The sequence below is a fragment of the Melanostigma gelatinosum genome (assembly GCF_949748355.1).
Source record: "Melanostigma gelatinosum genome assembly, chromosome: 5".
Taxonomy (NCBI): domain Eukaryota; kingdom Metazoa; phylum Chordata; class Actinopteri; order Perciformes; family Zoarcidae; genus Melanostigma; species Melanostigma gelatinosum.
Window position 1 is genome coordinate 17023917 of NC_136638.1, and position 6112 is coordinate 17030028.

Consider the following 6112-nt stretch of genomic DNA (forward strand, 5'->3'; position numbering starts at 1 on the left):
AGGAAGCGGTCCAGCATCTCATTCAGCTCTCCCTCGCATTGCTGCTGCAGAGCGGGCGGCTCGCGGTGGGAGCCGACATCTCCTCTTCCGACAACCTGCGTGAACCCGTGAAAAGCTGGACTTGCTTCCAGGAGGCCACTGGTGCGGTCACGGTGTTTGTTTTGGACTAACATATCGCCACAGGAGGCGTAACTGCCGCTCCCTGTTGGAAGAGGAGGCTGAGAATGTGGAGCACTGTTGTTGTTGTTGTTGTTCGGTAGAATGTCGAGGCCCATCATCACTTCCTCCAGCAGACGATCAAAGTGTTCGGGCTGTTCCTCGTGAGGTGGAGGAGCCGGAGGAGGGAGGGAGGTGCTGAGGAGGAGGGGCGATGCTGGAGGCACGTAGGAGGCTGCAGGTGATGGAGAAGGCTGGAGGGAGGGCCTGAGGGCAGATAAGGTCTGGACGTTGTAGAATCGTATGTGAGGGGAAGGAAAGGAAAGTTTCTATTATGATTACTTTTTTATCAATAATACCATCACAGATGTTCTTACTATCCCAAACGTGGATTATACCTCCACTCTTGTTTCTAAATAAAAATGCTCTTAAAGTGTTTGATTGAGAGTGGTGAGTCTGTAGATTGGACTTTATTTTCATACTTAGTTTCGTGTCATGTTTGGATGTTTAGTCAACCCTCTCACCTGGTTAGACTGCTGCGTGTTAGCTCCTCCTCCCGCACTGTAGGGCAGCGCCTCTCCACTCGGGCTGAACTCCCACACTTTGTCTCGCCCTCTTCTCCTCTGACTGCTCTTCGTGGATCTCAGAAGCTCTCTGGTCTTCAGGTGCAGCTTCCTGCCTACGGCTCCTCCCCCCTGACCCGCTCTGGACGGCCCCCACCTCTGCAGGAACAACGTCTGCCGCCTGCTCACCCCCACCTCCTGAACATCCACCGTCTGCGTCAACCCTCCTCTCCCTCCCGTTCTTGCTCGTGTTCTCCTGGCTCTTCTCTCAACCGTCCCAGCTCTCCTGGCCCCTCCCACTCCTGCACCCCGCCTCCTCCTCGCTCGCCCCCTACCGAAACCCTCCCCCTTATCTGGGTTTAGGAAGTAGCTGATGTATCCTGGGATGTTGCCTTGAAACTGCTCTAACCGCTCGTCCCCCCATTCTTCAACTGCTGTGACATCCCTGACAGGACTTGTGGTCACACTGCTGGAGAAAGGAAGCAGGGGTGGGGGGGCGAAGGTGTGTCCAGCTGCTGTGGATCCTTGCATGGAGACCGTGAGAGCAGATAAAGATTGGTGTATTTGGTTCTCATCTAGTGGGTAGACGAAGGATATGGGGATGTAGGGGATTTGAGGGGGAGCAAGATGTGCGTCGGTCTGTCCTAAATCCTGGAGAGCGGCCATGTTGATGGTCTCAAAGGAGGCTGCTGGGTGAGGAGGAGAACCTGAATGTACTTGCAGCTGCTCTGTCTGAGTCCATGTGTCTTTCTTACCGTCTGACGGCGTGTCTCTCCATGGGAAGGGGCTCCCATCCGTCACTTCTCTCCTCCACCTCCCCGGTCTCCCTTCATTCTCCTCAGGCATCAGTGGCTTCGTCTGCACTCCTACCTCCGTGCGCCAGCTCACCTCCTCATTTCTGTCCTCACCATCTCTTTTCGTGACCTCCACCAGCCCGTGGATGCCCAGCTTGGCTGCAGCGGAAATAGCCTCTTGCTTCTCCTTCTCCCCCTCCCCGGCCATCTCTCCACAGTACAGCAGTCTGACCATGTGGAGCAGGGTGCAGGCGCCGAGAGCCCGAAACTCCAACAGACGGCTCTGTCCCGCAGGGGGCGGCGGCGAGGAGGACAGAGCCGAGGAGATGTGGGGGCTGATGGCCGAGAGAATACAACTGTGTGCCGGCACTGATACACCTGGAGGAGGGGGAAGATGTCGGTGATGATGATGGCTTCCACAAGCACATGAAACAAGAACACGACAGTATCAATAACACTGATTAAGATGATGATGTTTGTGTGAGTGTGTTCATACCGTCTGTCTTGAGCAGAGTGTCACAGAACTGGCCGCACTGCTGCTGTCTCTGCAGCTCAGCGAGGAGCAGGGCTTCAAACCCCGGTTTCTGGTAGCACCACATCTCCCCATCAACTTCAGAGGAGCAGCAGAGTGACGATGAATTAATGAAGACGGTGAAGAAAGTTTGTCTTGGTTGCAAATATGTCTTTCCACACGACTAACTGCTTGAATAAGAGATGTAACACGAGTTCATACACTTACTTATACAAGTACCCTTGTGTCAAACACAGGTTGGACTTAAAACAAATAGTATTCAATACAAACATCAGTCCATCTATATATAAAATGACAAAAGCTTCATGCTCAGCACATTTCTAACTCTTGCTCTATGTTGATCTGATGTTATGAGTAGGATCTTGTCTGTTTTGCTGTTGGACTACTCACTTAAAGCACAAGTTACAGTGAGATGCATTAAACTAATCATAAATCATATCATAATTAAGGTTGGGATTTGAATTTATATATATGAATAATGAAATTTCTCGAGTTAGTACTGTAGCTATATTTTAATCCTAAATTCTTGTCTTGGAAGGGAACCGTGTAATTGACAGTATTACATTTTGCATATTTAATCAAACATTTAGTGCACTGACATCAAAAACTTAAATAGAAGTTGATGCTAATCTGCACACCTGCAGGTTAGCATCACTGCTGACAGCTAGCAGCCAGCTAACTGTGCACAACACACCCGCCCGGAGTGGGGAGGAGTAAACTAGTCACCTGTTCGTTAGCATTCATTAGCATTTAGATTATTGACTTTAACTAAACTAACGTTACCGATAACAACCTGAGCAGTTTGAACTACTTTCTCTCGGCTGGCTGTAGCGGTGTTACACATAAACGCGGGCTGGTGACAAGACATCGGCTTCACTCACCGTCTCAAAGCTCCTTATAAATCCGTTCCTACGTCAAAGAAACAACATTGGGTTGTGTTAAAAGTGATGTGTATCAAAGTGGTATTAACAGACAGTATATTATTTTCGTTTTTAGTTGTTTTCTTCTGTCCGTTTTTGGGAGGAGGTCATCCACAGGTCAATGTGGTCGTCAAGGGGCAGCGGTAGACTGTCGCGTATCGCTCCGCCACCAGGGGGCGGGCCTGTCTCCGCACGGCCAACGGTCAGGTACCACAGTCAAAGAGTAAAGACACAACATTAAACACGAGATAGTTCACTTCTGCTACTTCCCTTTTCGCGTTCATTTCATCAAGTACTGTACTTACAATTTTGAGGTGATATTTTCCAATTTATGCTACACTTCTTCGACACAAATATTGTACTTTTTACATCTCCACTACAATTACTTTAAGTTTAAGTAAGATTTAGTCACTAGTTACTTTACAAATGTATATTATCAATATAAAATACAAATCAACTAATGCATTGTGGCATATTATTATAAGTTAAAATGTAAAAATGTAATTAAAAGTATCCCCATCTTTACCTGCAGCAACATTAAAGTGATTTACACAATAATTGGGACATTTTGGATGATGATAGTGGCTTTGACATTTGCTACTTTAAGAAAAGTGAAATAGCAATAAACACCATTGCTAAACTCTGTATACTCAGTGTAAGAGCCATATGAGGCTTAGTAAGAAGTTTGTGGAATTGAAGAAAACACATACATTGAACTGCCAAAGGTGTTTACACACAGCCACATCCCAGTAAAGAAAGAAAACATCCCACAACACGAAGATATTGCACAATGGCCTTACCTGAAAGACGTGCATCCCCCGCACATTGAAGCAGAGGTTGGTCTGCTCATAGGGCCCAACATCCCAAAAGCCATGGAACCATAAATAGTGAAGGTGATGGGCCATATGCTGTCAAAACTGCTCTGAGATGGTTGATCAATGGACCTCTCAGAAAGGGAGAAGACCTTAAGACAGCCAGCTGTAAACTGCAGAGCTACACCGCTAATCGCATCTCAGTGGTGGAAATAGAAGAATTGCTAGTGAAGCAGTACAATACAGATTTCCCAGAAAAGAGCTGTGAAGAGAAGGAAGAAATGTCTCAAGAGGATCGCCAATCCATGCACCTAGTTACAAGGTCAGCAAAGGTGGTTGATGGACATTACTGCATGAGTTTGCCACTGAGAAGTGCCACATAATCGTTGCATTGCTCAGCAGCGGGTTGATACTCTCAAGAGAAAATTCAAAAGAAACCCAGACTTCCATGAAGATTACAAGACCTTCATGAAAAACATAATTGAAAAAGGCTGCGCCGAGAAAATACCCACTGATCAACTCAGTCGCAGTGACGGCGGAGTGTACCACCCTAAGAAAAAGAAGAGAAGAGTCGTCTTTGACTGCACTGCTACGTATCAGGGAATGTCACTGAATGAGCAGTTACTCCAAGGACCCGACCTCACCAACACACTAATTGGTGTCCTGTTAAGATTCAGAGAGCATCCAGTGGCAACAAAGAACCTGGCAGTCAGCCTCGTACAAGACCTCCAAGACTTGTGCTCAAGAGGTTTCCATCTGACCAAGTGGGTGAGCAACAGCAAGACAGTCTTGTTGTCTATCCCTGACAAAGTCACAGACCTGGATTTGGGTCACAACACACTTCCCATGGAACGTGCACTTGAGGTTCAGTGGTGCACAGAGACCAACAACTTCAGGTTCCAGATGCATGTGCAAGAAAAGCCTGTTAATAGACGTGGGATCCTGCCCACTGTTCTATTTACGACCGTCTTGGGTTTTGGCCGCCACTCATGTCGCCAGTGACAATCATCTTGCGAGACCTGTGTAAAAAGAAGCATGCCTGGGATGAAGAGATAGAAAATGGACAGACAGAGGTTGCAGACATTACAGAGGAACTTTGTGCAAGAATATATCATTTTGATCATGGATGAAACTGCTTCTGGCAGCTACTGGATCATTGGTCGTGTAGTAAAGACATTACCAGACGACTCCAGTGGAACAGTCAGTTAGTGTGAAAACCAAAACCAACACACTGGACAGACCTGTAAACAAACTCTGCCTGCTGAAGCAAGCAGTGTAAACAAGTACCGGTAGACCCCAAAAAGTGGATAAAAGACTCTGTATACAGTTTATTTACCTTTTGCATATGATGTGAACATGACTATGGATGCATGTTGAATGTTTATGGTTGAATACACTCTATACTGAGACACGGAGACATAATAAAACATAATGTGTTAATTGTCCACCTATATGTTGTCTTGTAGCCTGTCGACCCCCGGCCTCTGTTTGAGTGTTAGTGTAAACATATATGATACAGTGTTACAAAAGCTGCTATTAGCTTCAGGAGAATAGTGTTTACTCACAGCCACTGCTCCAGACTGTACCTACCAGGCAGCCACACCTTCGAATTAAAACATGACTACAGAGACAAACTAGATTCATAAATGGCAGCACGGTCTAATTGAAAAGGTCGTTACATGATCATGGCCCAGGTGAAAAACACAGGAGGACACTGATTGATTCAAGTTGCTCTTGATTTTAGAAGCACCTGATGCAGCCATGCTGATGGAAAATGTTCAACCAGTCTACGTTGGTATTTTTCAACCCGTAACATAACTAGTCCTGGGTTAAAAAGGACAGGCAGGTGAACATGTACAGCAACACACACACAACCAATAATAAATTACTCATGAAGAAAGTCAAAGTATCAGTCGGTGTGCTTTTAATAGCACTGAAACCTGGTGTAATCCCTGATGAGTCCTTGTTGCTCGTATCCAAAGTAAAAAGAAACATTTCCTCCAGTTCACATTGTCTCGTTGTCTCTGTGCAGTTCAGAGAGGACTTGCTCAAAGGACGAGGAGGGGACCGGAGTGAAAAACGTGGAAGGCGTTGGAGAGTCCTTTTGGTTCGCAGTGGGCCTCGGCCAGCGCTCGTTGAACTTGACAAAGAAGTGCGGGTCCTTGAAGGGCCCCCCGAAGATGATGGCCTGCATCAGGTAGATGAGGACCACGACCATGAAGCTGATGAGGAAGAAGGGGATGAAGGGCCTGAGGTGGTCCCAGGCCACCAAGACCCCGTAGCGCAAGTCGCTGAACCCGTCCTGCTTGCCGGTGTGGCGGGTGGAATCCGGGGC